We start from the raw sequence: 18194 nt of genomic DNA on the forward strand, positions 1-18194 counted from the left end.
ACTGTTTAGAGTCTGTTTGAGTGTTCTAAACCTAGTACCATCAAGGTAGGAGCCTAGAAATGGGATAACTCGATGCATAACAAGCAAAATCGGGCCAAACACTCCAACATATGGAGTGTGCGGCCACACACTTGTGTGTACGGCCACACACAAGAGTGTGCGGCCACACACCCATCCCAACCGCACACTCTCCCCTATATATTCAGCACTTAGTCATTTTTGAACACTTTTCCACTTCTTCAAGACTAGAACTCGAAATCCTCTCAAGTATCATCCAAATCTTCATCTTGATCTTCATAAAAGTAAGTAATTCTTCCTTTTGAATTGTTGATGCACGACCCTAAATAGCAAAACCCTTTGCTTTGATCCATGAAAACATCCATCTTTAGTCAAGAACACCAAGAACACACACTAGTTTTGGACCTTAATCACCCTTTCAAGCCTCTATAACGTGTATACACTTATCATAACTTGTTATATGCTAAGAAAACTTGATGATATACTAGAAAAACACGATTTTATCATCTTCATCAAGGGTGTGTGGCCGCACACATCATGGTGGCCGCACACACCCTTTTTAGGTCCAAAAATGGCAATGAACTCCATATAAGGCTAAAGCATGAAGTAAGAAACCTTCCTAGATGAGTCCTAAAGCCTTAAAATACGTTTTGGCACATTTCATAGGGAGTGTGTGGCCGCACACCCACCCTGGCCGCACACACACAAATATTGTGCATTTTGACCATACACTCCCTTGTATAGCCATATACCCCTTATATACAATCATATATGGTTGTAATACTTCAAAATAAGTGTTTACTAGTCCATAAGGTGGTTCCAATTTAATAATTAGTTGTTATAAGCACTAATTGTATTCATATATGTATCATTATATGTTAAATAGGATCCGCGTGTGTGCTCAAGTCTTCACTTGACACTTAGCATCCTATCCAGCACTTTCATCCAAACCACTCACTACAGGTGAGTTCATACCCCTTAATCAACCTTTTAAATGATTTTAAATTATTTTATGGGGGGGGAATACAAGTTGAACTATTATAGTTATTATATCAATCACATGTGATTAATAACTACCAAACAAATGGATTTCTTACTTTTCAAACTATATTATCAATCAAACTACTTCAAACTGTTTTGCAAACTCTTTTACATGTTAAATACTTTCTATTCAAACTCTTTTAAACTTATACTTTGTCAAATGTGTATCTATATAGATATAGTTATATAAGTAGGATTGAAAGGACTTAGGACTGATAGCTCGCCTTGCTTCCTGTTCCTTGTTTGGTTGTGGACTTAGGGTATCGGTTATTTGTCCGAAGGTCGTTTGAATCCTAGTTATATATTATGTATATGTATATAGATATAAAAGTTACTTCTTTCATTTCAATACCTTTGGGTAGCAAAGGTATACAAACATGTTCATACATACAGACAACATTACTAGTAAACTATAACAGGTATAGTTTAGGAAGTTACTAATACTATTACTAGAACAATGAAACATACAATGAGTCGGTTCATACGTGAGTAAATACATACTATGATGAGAAACAAACATAACATACAGATAGAGAATACTATAACGAGAAACAAACATAACATACAGATAGAGAATACTAAGATGAGAAACAAACGATAACATATAGAGAGAACATACATACATACTGGACAGAGAGAACATACATAGATACTAGACAGAGAGAACATACAATACAACTAGTACATACAATACATATACAAGAAAATTACAACAGGTATGTGAGCCACGTAACGGGGCATGACATCACCTGTCATGGCTCGTTTTGTATCCAGAATCTCCTTAAGTGGAGAGCGTTGAGTTTGTGTATAGATCTATACTGGATTGACTATCCTACACCTTGCTGCTCGCTACAGTGGGACTTGCAAGTCTACGGGTGCCAAATGTCATTTCTTCCGACGTCTTTCATCGTCGTGTTTTTATTCGATAGTATGGTACAGGCATATCACATGGTACTTTAAATAACAATTGGTTTAAGGTAGTTACTACAGCAGTAGTTACTTAATACAACACTACAGTACTATTTTATTTCCCCATTGCATTCACTTTGTGATCTTCACACAATGAACGGTAATGTAAGAACCAACAACTATATTTTTGGTTAATGATAGTCAGATTTGGGAAAATACATACTCTTACAAGAGACATACATACAAACATTTGATGCCTTGGTAGAAGGTTACTTTTAGTAGAAAACATAGGGTTTTCTAGGAGATACAAACATTTTACAAACATTTACAAACTTATACATCAAGTACTTACAAACACTTTCATACAAACAATGACACTAGAATACTTATGATCTCTCCAGCTTTAAAGCTGATAAACTCTTTCAAAATAACTTGTATTCTCAGGTCACCAGTAGACAGGTACCGGTGCCAAGTTTTGAGAAGATGGAGCTCGTTCAAGATTCATCTTTTATTTTGATTTACATTTTTAGTGTCTTATACACTTCACAAAACACACTTGTATTAAATTATATTATTAATGCAATGGATGATGTTGTTGCTTGTTTACTACTATTCATTGTTGTGATACTCTACATGACGTCCTCCACCCCTGAACGTTTCCGCCGTTCCGGTTTTCGGGTGTGACACACGAGCCCTCGCAATCATGTCATCCAGCGTTTTACAGCTGGACCGGCTCACGAACTGTCTGATATCACTCCTCAACATCTCATGATAACGGGCCTTCTTCATCTCCTCATCAGCCGCATAATGAGGGACGAGAAGAGCCCTCTCCCTGAACTTGGCGGTAATCTCCGCCACAGTCTCAGTAGTCTGAGTAAGATCCTGAAACTCCCTCGCCAACTGTTGCACCTCGATAACCGGTGCAAACTTGGCTCTGAACCTGGTAGTGAAATCGGTCCAGGTCATCGCATCGACAGCTGCGTCATTTCCCATGACATGTCCGATCTCCTCCCACCAATCTCGTGCCCTGTCCTTCAGGAGACAGGATGCTAGTCTGACCTTGTCCCCTTCGGAACATCTGCTGGTGCGGAATGCATTGGCGACATCCGCCAACCACCTGGTACTCGCAATGGGATCCCGCGCCCCATGGTAGTCAGGAGCTCCACATGCTCTGAACTCCCTGAAAGTGAGGGTGCGCGACCACATCATGGCCACCACCTCAGCACGGAATGTGCTCAACTTCTCGTCCATCAGCTCCAAAATACCCTCCTTGATCGAACCGAAGATCACAAGAGTCTGCTCGAGTATGATGCGAGTAACCTCTGAGGAGAGAAACTCCCTAGTCTTCTCATCCAAATGCTTGGCCCCCGAGCCTGATCCCGATCCCTCACCGGCACCTGAACTGCCGACTGTTGGTCTAGGGCGTAAAACCACCATTCTGAAAACACATAATGACAACCTCAGGAATACAGATATATCTCGAGGGATCGCTACCACTACAAGTTTCCTGGTCTCATCTCAGCCTTCCTTGATTCGAGTACGGATCCTCTCCTTTCAGTAGTACGGGGCCATACTACCTTCCACATCTATCCGTACTTTCCTCAAGAACTGCCTTGACTCCACCAAGTCCCTTCTACTACCACTGCTCTCTGCTACTCTCATCCTAGGCTTGCCCTAGGGTAATCACCAACCCACTCTCTGCTATCAGCTGCACAAGAAGTCCCGGCTACCTCCCCCTAACTAGCTCGTGAATACTATTACATATCACTAAGTCTAGATAATTCTTTGAATGAGAGATCCTACCCTACAACGGTTGGACTCAGACAAGAGCTGCGCAATAGAGCTAGACCTAACCTTCTGCAATTATTTAATCCTCAAAATATGTAACGTAACATATTCATTTACTAGTTAGTGAAAGATAACTAAGACTCCTAAAAGCACAAAGCAAGCAGCATTCGAGCATCGAGTACACATAATCAAGCATATACTACTCTGGCTATCATACTAACAACTCTGTACTAGCATGCAGTTTTCATAGGGCTGAAACACATGTAACAGGCACATAAGGCATCCTTCCTAGATCCTTAGTCCTAATCTAGCATGCTGTTCTAATAAAGCTGATAATCATAACATAGCATAAACTTGTATGGATAATTTGGGAGTACTTACTTGAGCTCGGCTGATTGCATGTACCACACCCTTTTTCTCTTTTCAAAGTTCTTTTCTTTCTAAAAATTCTTTTTGCTTTTCTAAAACTCTTTTCTTTTTAAGTTTCCTTTTTGCCTTTCTAAAACTCTTTTCTTTTGAAAACTTTATACCACTTCCTTAGTTTGAGTTCAGACAGACTCGGGAGTGCGCCCGAGTCCCTCAAACCAAGGCTCTGATACCAACTTGTAACATCCCAAAAATACAATCCAAAAATTTTTGTTTGAAAACTTTACTAAACCTTAATATCAAATATTAAAAGATAAAAACCATGAATCGTGTATCTCAAAATTTCATAATAAATTTATCAAATCAAAACTAGTGTCAAGATCATATCAAAATATCAGAGTCTAACTCCCAGGCTAAACTGTGGTGTGTGCCATGCCATCATCCCGAGCCCTTCGCTTTGCTAGCTGAAGTACCTGAAACCAAAACTGAAACTGTAAGCACGAAGCTTAGTGAGCTCCCCCAAACTACCACATACCATACAATAACATATAAGCACATATTGGGCCTTGCCCACTGCATCGGACCAAAGTCTGGAACTAACTAGGGCCTTGCCCACTGCATCGGACCGAAGTCCGGAACTGACTAGGGCCTTGCCCACTGCATCGAACCGAAGTCCGTAACTGCATCGGACCGAAGTCCGGAACTAACTAGGGCCTTACCCACTGCATCAGACCGAAGTCCGGAACTGCATCGGACCGAAGTCCGGAACTGACTGAACATAGCATAACATAATCGAAGCATATAATATGAACACATATACTGCATACTGTCTTGGACCATAGTCCGGAACACATAACACATACCATGCTTGTATCATAAAGACACCAAGCATACTGAACTACTGCATCGGACAGTAGTCCGGAACTACTGCTAACTAAACGGGCCGGCATTGTGGCTGTAGATCCGTTCCTACTGGAAGGAAAACTCACCTCGTAATGCTGGCTGCTGAAATGCTGCTCGGGAACTGTCTGACTGCTGCTCCGGTAACTCCCCGGCTACAATTCCCAAAAGACACTTAATCAGACACTGATAACTAATCTTAGGGTAAAATGACTATTTTACCCCCTGGACAAAGTCAACAATCCGTTGACCTGACTCGCCGAGTTAGGCCTCCAACTCGTCGAGTCCCTATCTTTCCTTGTACTCCCCTTCCCAACTCTACTCGTCGAGTTTAACCAAAACTCGACGAGTTCTCTTTCTTTACAGATATCCTGTCATCCTTCATCCGACTCGCCGAGTTGTATGAACAACTCGTCGAGTTCACCTTCAACATAAGAACACGTCTAGTCTGTGACTCGCCGAGTTGTATGAACAACTCGTCGAGTCTGTTCTTACGGGTAAGGAGACTGCCTTGGACTCGCTGAGTTAGGGCGTAGACTCGCTGAGTCCCTATACACTCAGATCGATGTCTTAACTCACTGAGTCTTTACTCCACTCACTAAACAGACTCGCTACTACTGAACAGGGAATCTAAGACTCACAACCTGACTCGCCGAGTCATAAGAACGACTCGCCGAGTCCTTTGCATGCAGTTTCTATTCAGTCGATTCTAATCAGTTTTAATGTATCCAATTCATAGATCTGAGTTTCTGGGACTATCTGAACACGTAAAGTTGCTAACTTTATGTGTATCTATCATGCAATGAAGCAAAAACACTCAAACTTGGCTATTATGGGGGTTACTTGTCTAGAACAAAGCCATGGCTGCCAAAAGGTGGCCTTCTTGAGCTCCTGGAACTCAAGATAGGCTAGATCCGAGATATGGTTTGATTACAAAGCTTCATCACTAAGGATTTGGGGTTTTTGAGCTCAAAACCATCAATTTGGGGACAAACTAGATCTAGCAATACAATAACCAAGATAAAAGCTTTATTACCAGAAAGGATGGCCAAAGAGGAGTATAATCTGGATCTACTTCTTCTTCCTTGAGTTCTTCTACCTTCTCCTTCTTCTTCTTGCTCAACAATGCACCAAGATTCCTTCACAAGGGCAAAGATCACTCACACACACTTCAAGGAGGCTAGGGTTTCGGGAATAAGTCTCTGAGAGGTGAAGGAGGCTGGGTTGGGGCTATAATGATGTTTAAATAGGGTACACTCCCTGGAAATTAGGGCTTCCTCCAGACTGGCGGACTCGCCGAGTCAGGAATATGGACTCGTCGAGTCGCCACGCCAACTCCACGTGTTGACCCGCTGCTACTCGACGAGTTAGGGCCACTGACTCGTCGAGTAGCTTCTAAAATAAGAAGAAAAAATAATGTTTTAAATGCATACCATGAACGGGGCGTTACAGTCTCAAAGGTTGTCTGCTGCTCAGGTCCCCAGCGAAAAACTACCGACTTCTTGGTCAGTCGGGTCAACGGAACTACAATCTTGGAGAAGTCCTGAATAAATCTCCTATAATACCCTCCCAGACCCAGGAAACTCTGAATCTCAGTTGGAGAACTCGGAATCTCCCACTGCATCACGGCCTCTATCTTGGCCGGATCGACTAGAATACCCTTCTGGTTGACAAGATGCCCAAGGAACTGCACCTCACGCAACCAGAACTCACACTTGGAGAACTTTGCAAAAAGTCTCTCCCTCCTCAGTGTCTCCAGCACCTCCCTCAGGTGCTCCTAATGCTGCTCCTGAGTCTTGGAGTAAACCAAGATGCCATCGATGAAAACTATTATAGACCGATCCAACATCGGTCTGCACACTCGGTTCATGAGATCCATGAATGCGGCTGGAGCATTGGTGAGCCCAAACGGCATCACCACAAACTTGTAATGACCATAGCGAGTCCTAAAAGCCGTAATCTGGACATCCTCATCCCTGACTCGCATCTGGTGATAACCTGACCGTAGGTCAATCTTGGAGAACCAAGATGCTCCCTGCAGTTGATCAAACAAATCATCTATCCTCGGGAGTGGGTAACGGTTCTTCACCGTTACCTTGTTCAGCTCCCGATAATCGATACACATGCGATGTGACCCGTCCTTCTTCTTCACAAACAGGATCGGGGCTCCCCATGGTGAACTGCTCGGCCTGATGAAACCCTTGTCTAGCAGCTCTTGCAACTGCGTAGACAACTCCTGCATCTCGGGAGAAGCCAACCGTTGGCTATCGGAGCCGCACCAGGGACCAGGTCAATCCTAAACTCAACATGTCTCTCCAGAGGTACCCCAGGTAAATCCTCCGGGAATACGTCCGGGTACTCTTGCACTACCGGTACATCATCAATTGTCGCCTTACCCTTATCCCGGGTATCCATGACATAGGCAACGTATCCTGTGCAACCCTGCTGAAGGTGGCGCCTCGCCCTCGCCGCTGAACATAAAATCGGTCCGCGTTGTGGCCTCTCTCCCTGAATCACTAGCTCTCCCCCATTAGGAGTACGAACCCTCACTATCAGCTGCTCGCAGTCAATCACTGCCCCATTGGAGCTCAACCAATCCATACCCACTATGACCATATTCCCACGCAGGGGAATAGGAACCAGATCCACTGAAAACAGCTGATCGAATAACTGTAGCGTACATCCTCTATGAACCCTCGCAACCCTGACGGTCCTATCATTGCCTATCTCTACATCAATTGGGCAATCCAGCTCCCCCGGAGCTCTACTAAATCGCTTGCTAAGTGCGAGTGACACAAAAGATCGGGTAGCCTCCGAGTCAAACAATACCATAGCTGATATGTCGTTCACTAAGAATGATCCTATACACAAACACACAAACATGAGTAATAATTAGAAATAATAAAGAGATAATTGAGAAGATACATACACGTAACCACATCAGGGGCTGCACGTGCCTCCTCTGCTGTCAAATGGAAGGCTCTGCTCTTCGCCGATGGCGCCTATGCCCGGCCCTGATGGCAGTCTGTAATCCTCATAGTGGTAGGAGCGGGTGCCACCACCTGTCCTACTGATGCTAGACTCGGACACTGGGACTTATTGTGTCCCCTCTGATTGCAATGAAAGCAAATCAGATCAGATGTTGTAGTGGTGGTGGTGGTTGCAGTACAATCCCTGTTGACATGTCAGTTCGGCCGCACTTGAAGCAACCCGAACTACCCTCCCTACACGGCCCCTCATGCCCCTTGCCGCACTTGCCACAGCGGCCTCGGCCCTGCTGGCCCTTCCCTTGGGAATCTACCTTGGGCTTTTTGCCCGAGCCCTCCGTACCAGACACTGCCTCTGGCTTCCTCTTCCTCTCCATCTCCATCAATCTCCCTCTCACGAGCCCTCGCTATCATATCTTCCAGCGTCTTGCAGCTGGATCGAATCACAAACTGTCTGATATCACTCCTCAGCATCTCATGGTATAGGGCCTTTTTCATATCCTCGTCTGACACGTACTGCGGAACGAGAAGGGCCCTCTCCCTGAACTTGGCGGTAATCTCTGCCACTGTCTCAGTCGTCTGCCGGAGGTCCTGGAACTCCCTAGCAATCTCATGCACCTCAATAACAGGTGCGAACTCGGCCCTGAACCTAGTCGTGAAATCACCCCAGGTCATCGCATCCAACACTGTATCATCACCAATATCTCTCCCAACCTCCTCCCACCAGTCACGTGCCCTGTCCTTCAGCAGACTGGACGCAAGCCTAACCTTGTCCCCCTCGGGACATCTGCTGGTGCGGAACGCGTTGGCAACATCAGCCAACCATCTGCTGCTAGCAATGGGGTCCCGAGACCCATGATAGTCGGGAGCTCCACATGATCTGAACTCCCGAAAAGTCAGTGTGCGCGACCCCATCATGGCCGCTATCTCAGTGCGAAAAGCGCTCAGATTCTCATCCAGAAGCTCCAAAATACCCTCCTTGACCGATCCAAAGATCACAGGAGTCTGCTCTAGAATACTGCGTGTAACCTCAGACAAAATAAACTCCCTCATCTACTCATCCATCTGCTCGGATCCAGAGCCCGAGCCTGATCCCTCACCTGAAGTGCCCGTCGGCCTAGGACGTAGAACCACCATACTGAAAATACACCATAACAAACATCAGTATACTCATCAAATCTCGAGGGATCTAACATGCTACAAGTTTCCTGGTTTCATCTCAGCCTTTCCTGATTCGAGTACGGATCCTCTGCTTTCAATAGTACGGGCCCATACTACCTTCCACATCTATCCGTATTTTCCTCAAGAACTGCCTCAACTCCACCAATTCCATTCTACTACTACTACTGATCTCATGCTAACTCATCCTAGGCTTGCCCTAGGGTAACCACCAACTCACTCTCCACCATCAGCTACATAAGAAGTCCCTGCTATCTCCCCCTAACTAGCTCGCAAATACTATTACATATCACTAAGACTAGATAATTCTTCGAATGAGAGGTTCTACCCTACAACGATTAGACTCAAACGAGAGCTGTGAAATAAGGATAAACCTAACCTTCTGAAATTATTTAGTCCTTGCAATATGTAACTTAACATATTTGTTTACTAGTTAGTAAAAGATAACTAGAACTCCTATAAGCACAAAGCAAGCAGCATTCGAGCATTGAGTAAACATAATCAAGCATATCTCTTTCAGGTTATCCCTGACTAATCTGTACTAGCATGTAGTTCATAAAACTGAGATACATATAACAGGCACATAAGACATCCTTCCTAGATCCTTAGTCCTATACTAGCATGCAATTCTCATAAAGTTGATACACATATAATAGGCACATAAGGCATCATTCCTAGATCCTTAGTCCTAATCTAGCATGTTGTTCTCATAAAGCTGATAATCATAACATAACATAAACTTGTATGGGTAATTTGGGAGTACTTACTTGAGATCGGCTGATTGCATGCACCACACCCTTTTACCTTTTTCAAAGTTCTTTTCTCTTTTCAGAATTCTTTTCTTTTTCTCAAAGTTCTTTTTATAAAAATGATTTTCTTTTGAAAATTTTCATACCAATTCCTTAGTTTGAGTTTAGACACACCCGAGAGCGTGCCTGAATCCCTCAAACCAAGGCTCTGATACCAACTTGTAACATCCCAAAAATACAGACCAAAATTTTCTTTTAAAAAATCATTTATAATAAAACCATAAGTCATCCATCATCATAAAGAAAACCATAAATCGTGTATCTCAAAACATCGTGTCAAAATACTGTATCAAATCATATGAAAATATCAGAGTCTAAACATCCCAGGCTGAAGCTGTGGTGTGTGCAATGCGATCATCCCGAGCCCTTTCCCTTGTTAGTGGAAGTACCTGAAACCAAAACTGAAAATTGTAAGCACAAAGCTTAGTGAGTTCCCCAAACTACCACATACCATACAAATATCATGCAACTAGGAGATACGGGCCCCGCCCACTCTCATGGAGATTCGGGCCCCGCCCACACTCCGCTGTCTAGGAGATTCGGGCCCCGCCCACACTCCGCTACTAACATGCATACAAGTATCACACAGATAACAAGTATATCTACCAAAAAAATCACATATCTATACTCAAATAATACTATCGGCATCGGGCCCCGCCCACTCTAAGCTACTATGAGATTCGGGCCCCGCCCACACTCAACTACTAACATATCACATATACGGGCCAGCCTTGGTGCCGTAGACCCGTTCCTACTGAAGGAAACTCACCTCTCAAGACTGACTGCTGAAAACTCGAGTGAGGAATCCCTGTCTGTTGCTTCGGCGACTCTCCGACTATCAAATCCATAATAACACTTAATCAGAATCTGTTAATCCTCTTTTAGGGTAAAATGACCATTTACCCCTGGTCAAAGTCAAAGTTAAAGTCAAAGTCAACTCCCAGTCAACCCAACTCGTCGAGTTATCTCCCAACTCGGCGAGTCCCTGAATGCTTAAACCCGTGGTCAACTTTTAACACCCATAAAAATCAAGCCAAATTTAAACTTTTAAAAACATTTCAAAACCATTAATCATTACAAAAATTGTTTTCAAAATGTATAATATCAGAGTATCCCAGAAACATAAACATAAATATAAGGAGCTGTACGATCATGCATTTCCCTTCCCACGATCACCTGATGTACCTGAAACAATAAACTGAAACTGTAATCCCGAGGCTTAGTGAGTTCCCCAAAATACCGATAGACTGCACATAACACATATACAAATAACAACATGTACTGGGTCCACAGCTTTACAGACTGGATTACCCTTGGGCCCACATTGTGAGTTTGGATTGCCTTCCGGGCCTAAAGCTCACATCTGGATTGCCATCGAGCCCACAGTATGAGTCTAGTATGCTTCACCTGGCCCTCAGCTCGTATCTGGAATGCTCCCGAGCCCATAATACGAGTTTGGCATGCCCCACCTGGCCCTCAGCTCGTATCTGGAATGCTCCTGGGTTTGTTAGTTACCGCACGGAGCAGTATCACCTCAACCCATCCCACATAATATGTCGACATATAACACAACTAATGCACATACAAGTAATCACATAATAATCCAGGTAGTCTTACAGATCTACCTAACTGGCATAACAAATAGCATGCAACACTAACTCATACTCAACATACTACCAACTGCTAGGATATGATATCCAATGGGCCGGCCTTGGTGCCTTAGACCCCTTAGTATAGTGAGGTAACTCACCTCGCAAGTAGTGGTGAAGTACCGAACCTCTGACTGATGTCTCACCGGAAATCCCGAACTATCACACATTAAATACCAAGTCAATACACCACATAATAGTCTTGACTAAGAGTCCACACAATCCATCATGTCCATTCTCTTTATTGGGCCAAAGCCCAATGCCAAGTCCATAACTTTGAAAGTCCTTATGCAAAGCCCATTAATTGCCTAATTTTCCAAATTGGACCCCACTCCCTAATTGGGCCTAAATCCAAGACCCATTATCAAAAATTGGCCCAAAACATCATATTCATAAAGTCCAGCAAAGGCCCGAATACAACTAGTCCATAAACAGCCCAAAACCCGAAACCCAAATATCAAAAGCCCAACAGAGGACGTACGCGGGGCGTACTCCTCTGGTACGTTGGGCGTAGTCGTTCTGATGTTGACCACCATCGCGGTGGTTGACCCAGTACGCTGGGCGTACTGGATTTATGTTGGGCGTACGTCGCGTTTTGCCAAAAACTTAATAAGTGCTTAATGGCTTAAGCACTTAAGCCCAAACTTCAGATCCAGTGACCAAATGTGCCTAGGACCCATAAAGTCACGAACTTTATCACTTTGGACGTCCTTATGCAAAGCCCATTATTGGCCCAATTTACCAAATTGGTCCCCACTCCCTAATTGGGCCTAAATCCAAGACCCATTATCAAAAATTGGCCCAAACATTATATTCATAAAGTCCAGCAAAGGCCCAAATCCAACTAGTCCATAAACAACCCAAAACCCGAAGCCCAAATATCAAAAGCCCAATAGAGGACGTACGCGGGGCGTACTCCTCTGGTTCGCTGGGCGTACTCGTTCTGATGTTGACCACCATCAGGGTGGTTGACCCAGTACGCTGGGCGTACTGGATTTACGCTAGGCGTACGTCGCGTTTTTCCAAAAACTTAATAAGTGCTTAATGGCTTAAGCACTTAAGCTCTAACTTCATATCCAGTGACCAAATGTGCCTAGGACCCATAAAGTCATGAACTTTATCACTTTGGATGTCCAAAAAGTTCTTAATACTTGGTCTTAATCCATTAAGACCTTCCTACTCCATGCATGGGACATCTTAAGCCATTGAGACGTCATTTTTATCACTCAAACTCCTTCAGGAGTCGAGAAGGCCAATTCATTTCGTCCAAATCACATCATGCACCATCTTGGGACTTTTTGGGACAAGAAAAGGTTCTTTAAAGCAAAATGGCTAGATCTAAACATATATGCATAAAGTTTGAAGCTTTTTACCTTCTGGAGCTTCTAGGGCACAAACCAACTTCAGATCTAAAAGCTTGATCTTCTCCTCCAACTCCTTGATGCAACACCTTCTTCTTAAAACACTCAAGAAACACTCAATAAGCTCACACACTCAAGGAAAAGGCTAGGGTTTGGGGAAAACGACTCTAAACAGTGGAGGCTGAGGTAAAGGAGGGTTTGGTGCTCATAATGTTGCTTATATATCCCCAAACCCTAAATATTAGGGTTTCCTTTTGTCACGAGTACGCCCAGCATACACAAGTGTACGCCCAGCGTACTAAGGCGCGCCTAGTATGCTCAACGTACTCTTATGTACGCACATCGTACCCCTCTTGATCCCAAAATTGCAATTTAGCCCTTATGATTCTCATGGCTTCACCCTTCCATCCCCAGGGACTACAAATGACAAATCTTGGGATGTTACAATTCTCCCCCACTTAAACTACGCTTCGTCCTTGAAGCCTGCTGCGACGAACAATTCAGGATAGTGCTCCCGCATCTTGGACTCTGCTCCCAAGTCTACTCGGATCCTTTCCGATGATGCCACTGGTCTCCCTACATAGTTCAAGTGCTCTTCAACCTGAACACCACCCAACGATACAACCGCCTACTTATCCAATATGCGCCTCTTCACAGCTGCGAGACGTGAATAATGTTGTGGATCTAGTAGAACTTCTCCGGAAACTCTAACCTACAAGTCACATTGTCAACCCTAGTCATGATCCTGATGATCCAAAGTATCAGGGACCCATCTTTCCCCGTTTCTGAAGCGAATCCGCTCATACTGACAGGATAATGCATCCTTCAGCTCCCTAACAACTCACATGAACAACCAGCTAACAAATACGAACACACATACCTGGCCCAATCAGCCTCGGGATGGAATACCAGGCATGCCTATGACGGGTCCAGTCATCTCTAGGATGGAATACCCTCGTATCACACACATGTTTGGCCCAATCAACCCTCGGGTTGGAATACCAAACATGTCAGGTCAAATCAATCATAGGGTCCGGTTATCCTCAGGATGGAATACCCTAGATTGGAATACCTCTATGAACATAACTCGGGTCTACTCATAACTTGAGATCCAAGGATCTATCCTTGCGTCTCATCCACAATCCTCTGATTTGTCACAACCGAGTACAACTCCCCCGAATCTCAACAATACATCCATTCCGAACGCGCTCCTACAAGAGACATAACCATCACAATCTCTATGACCACATCCTATGACTGGAATACCCTTACATGGTCCTCAACATAGGTCTAGATTGCTTCTGAGCCCACAACATGAGTATGGTATGCCCTCTTTACCCTCAGCTCATGACTGGATTGCTCCCGCTAACCTATCGACACCGCCGTCGTCCCTTCAGTTGCCCAACACTCCACCTTGGAGATACTCACCTCCTCCATTGCCCAAGAAGGCCTAATCACTTTCTTTCACAACACCAACAAGTGTCACGGTACTGAAACCTCACCCTACACTATCCAATTATAGAACAAGTTGCTACTCTAGAGTTTCCAAGCTCTCCTTCATAACCACCGACAGTTCCTAAGAGCATTCTATATGTGAGAACTAACAATCGCATAACATATAATTAGTATCCGATCATATAACTAACAAACCCATACAAAGTCTTCAGCATGTCTGGACCGTTCTCCGAGCCTTCGGCCCAACTGGCACACCCCGCGGCCTTCAGTCTATCTAGACCGCTCTAAGTCTGTTGTGTATAAATATGGACCCATCCTGGTGCCCTTTCACATATAGCCAGTTCTCCCCCACTTGGGGTTCCGAAATCCTGATCCAATCCGTGGACTATATTCTCGGCCTAACTCTAGGCCTCATGTTGATTGCCCGCCCTCTCGGGAAACCGTGGTCTGATCTCTAACCCGCATAGCTAGCACATATGCTATATAGCCCGCACACCCGTGCTGAATGTACTGTCGAGTCCTGGCAGCTAAACAATATCCTCAATCTATCATTCCAAAGACCCTCAGAGTCGAGCACACATTCGACCAAACGCCCGAACTGAACTATATTCATGACTAGAACCCCACATGGTTCCCCAAATTCTGCTATCAAGCACCAACAAGACACGTTTCTCGTGCTGGGGAGTTTTACCGAACCCCCGACCAACACAACCCCAAACCAAACAGCCACTTGGGCCGCCTTCCTCCCTGACGGGAATACGAAACTTATCCCAGTCTCAAAATCGCTCCTGCTTCTGCATTCTGGGACAATTCTCCCCCACTTAGATTCGACTAGTTCTTCACAATGCGTGAAAATTGGAGAATTCCCAATTCTTCTCACCTTCCAACGATCGATCCGATGACAACAAACTCTTTCCAACTAGTGCTCCATTACCAGCCAATCCCAAGTGATCACACACTCCTAAGAGCTAGTTGAACACTTCCTAAATCCAGGGAAACCGACAGTCCCTAGTACTTGAATGATCCCACACTCAAATCTTGAAGACCTAAAGATAGGTGCTCCAACTAATATCTCAGCAACGAGCTACTTCCCTTGGTGCTCTCATCCGCCAATCAATAACGGTTACTAAAACCACTAAATTCTAACAATGCTGAATAACCATCCTGTGGGACCCTGTCCGTAGACCTTCCACATCATACCTCTCTTGCCAAGGTTCTCCAAAAAAATCTCCCGCTTTCGGCTCTAGAAATCATACCATTCAGGGTCTCGCACCCTGACTCGCTCATCCGCTCAGTCGTCCACAACTGAACTACAGTAGCTGAAACAATCTCTACCCTAATCCGGGCTACAAACTACTCCCAAGACATAGTCTCTAGTCTCGAAGGCGCAAAAGATCGCACAATCAATCTTTGCCTCACGATTCAAGAGATCCAAGGCGAACCGGACCTCACAAGATACTTATGCCACATCGACCCACCCACGCTTACCAACACTGAAATACTGCCGCCAACCCTTATGACCAATGGACCCGGGATGGAAATATAACCTGACCCTGGGATCACAAGCGTGCTCACTCCTGTGATCTCAGGAAAACTGAAAGGACACAACCCTTGCCATAGATGATAAATTTCTAATCAACCATTCTACTCCCCATCCTCTAATGAATCCCCGAACTCTAATCACTTACAATCCTTTGATAATAAAGTTCTCCTAACACCTCCAATAACCTAACAACTCATGAAACTCCGCAACACATAGATCAAACAAAACAGGAAACTAACCCGAAATTACTGCTTATCCACACTCAACAATATTCCAAGACAATTTAAATACCGATCAAGGACGATTTGACCATAATATTACCACAGAATGGGGTTTTCCAATTACATACCAGAGGCTCATTGCGGCTCGACCTTGACCTCCTGAGGAACGATCACCGCTGGAGTCCGAATTTCTTCTGACCTCAACATAGGACAGTTGGACCTGAAATGACCTGGCTGGTGCCAGTGAAAACATATCTGATCCTTCTTGCAATCCCGTTGCACATGCCCTCTCTCCCCGCACTTGTAGCACCTAAACTTGTGACAAGCAAATCTGTGGGTTCCCTCACACTTGCCACACACCTCCTGACCCTTCTGACTTCCAGTACTTAGGTTAGCTGTCTCCAACTCTTTGTACTTTGTTGAAAAGTCCCTCCTCATCTTTCCTAGTTGTGACCCCACCACCGGTACTCCCCCAGTAGTCACCCCGATAGCAACATCTCTCACAGACTACAAGGTTGCAACTTGCTCCTCGAACTTGGCGGTGACCCGGTTCATGACACCGAACAACTCTTCTTGCACACTCTGAGATACCTCCACGGGAATCGTCTCCCACATCTGACCAATGGACAATATCGGCCTATTTTGGCCGCTAGCTCCTCCCCTGTCACTGTTATAGCTGTTGCGGCAGCTGTCTCAGCTAGGGTTGCGTATATGTCATCAAAATACTCCATCATAGCGGTCTTGATAGACCCAAACAGCTTCGGAATCTGACTCCGGACAATCTCGAACACCTCCTCGCGGATGATCTCCCTGACTCGATCGCTGGTCCATCCTGCCTGATGACCTCAGGTGTTGCCGGAGCACCCTGATCGTCCTGTCCTGATCCTGATCCGGATCCCGTCACGAAATGCCTCGTAACCACCATGCTGAAAACATACCGTAAATATATCAAATACTCCTCATAACAATCCGTGAATCAACTCCCAACCCAAAACCCCAGGGGTTGTGACTTCCTTGCTACGCGTATGGGTCATGTGCTTTCAGTAGTACGAGCCCATACTACCTTCCACACCTACCCATATTTGTCTCAAGTATCATCACAACGCCCTAACTGTATACATAACATGACGAGCGCTCAATCCTCACTCCTAGAGGAATTCTAAATATCTCATAACTGGCCTCCCGGCCTCGCGCAACCCACCCATCTATGAACTGCCACACGACCCTCCATTGGTGCCAGTTAACTATTGCATGGATACAATCACATGCTGCATGGCTTAAACAATCTTAGACTAAAAGATTTAATCCTACAACGGTTGGACTCAGACAAGAGCTGCGCAGTAGGGCCAATTCCCTTACCCTAAGACCATTTAACCCATGTAGCATGTGACTTAGAGTATTCACCCAATAGTTAATTCACACGCGAAAGAGTCATAAACAATCAATAAAGTACTCTACATAAGATAAGGCATCAAAGATCAGGCAATTCTATCATACGATTCCTGAGGGTCCCTATCTTAGAACTAACATGTTGTTCTAACATATAACATAATCAAACAACTACATGGTATTTTGGGGTCTACTTACTGGCTCCGGCTGATCGTACACCCTGCATCCTCCTTTGTTATTTTGAAAACCTTTTTGAAAAATCATTTTGAAAATCTTTTCCTTGGTTTGAGACTGGATTCACACAAGTGTTCCTCCAATTCACTCAAACCAAGGCTCTGATACCAACTTGTAACACGCATAAAAATCAAGCCAAATTTAAACTTTTAAAAACATTTCAAAACCATTAATCATTACAAAACTTGTTTTCAAAATGTATAATATCAGAGTATCCCATAAACATAAACATAAATATGAGGAGCTGTACGATCATGCCTTTGCCTTCCCACGATCGCCTGATGTACCTGAAATAATAAACTGAAACTGTAAGCCCAAGGCTTAGTGAGTTCCCCAAAATACCGA

This window comes from Lactuca virosa, chromosome 3, assembly GCF_052849685.1.
Source record: "Lactuca virosa cultivar CGN04683 chromosome 3, Lactuca_virosa_CGN04683_v6, whole genome shotgun sequence".
Classification (NCBI taxonomy): domain Eukaryota; kingdom Viridiplantae; phylum Streptophyta; class Magnoliopsida; order Asterales; family Asteraceae; genus Lactuca; species Lactuca virosa.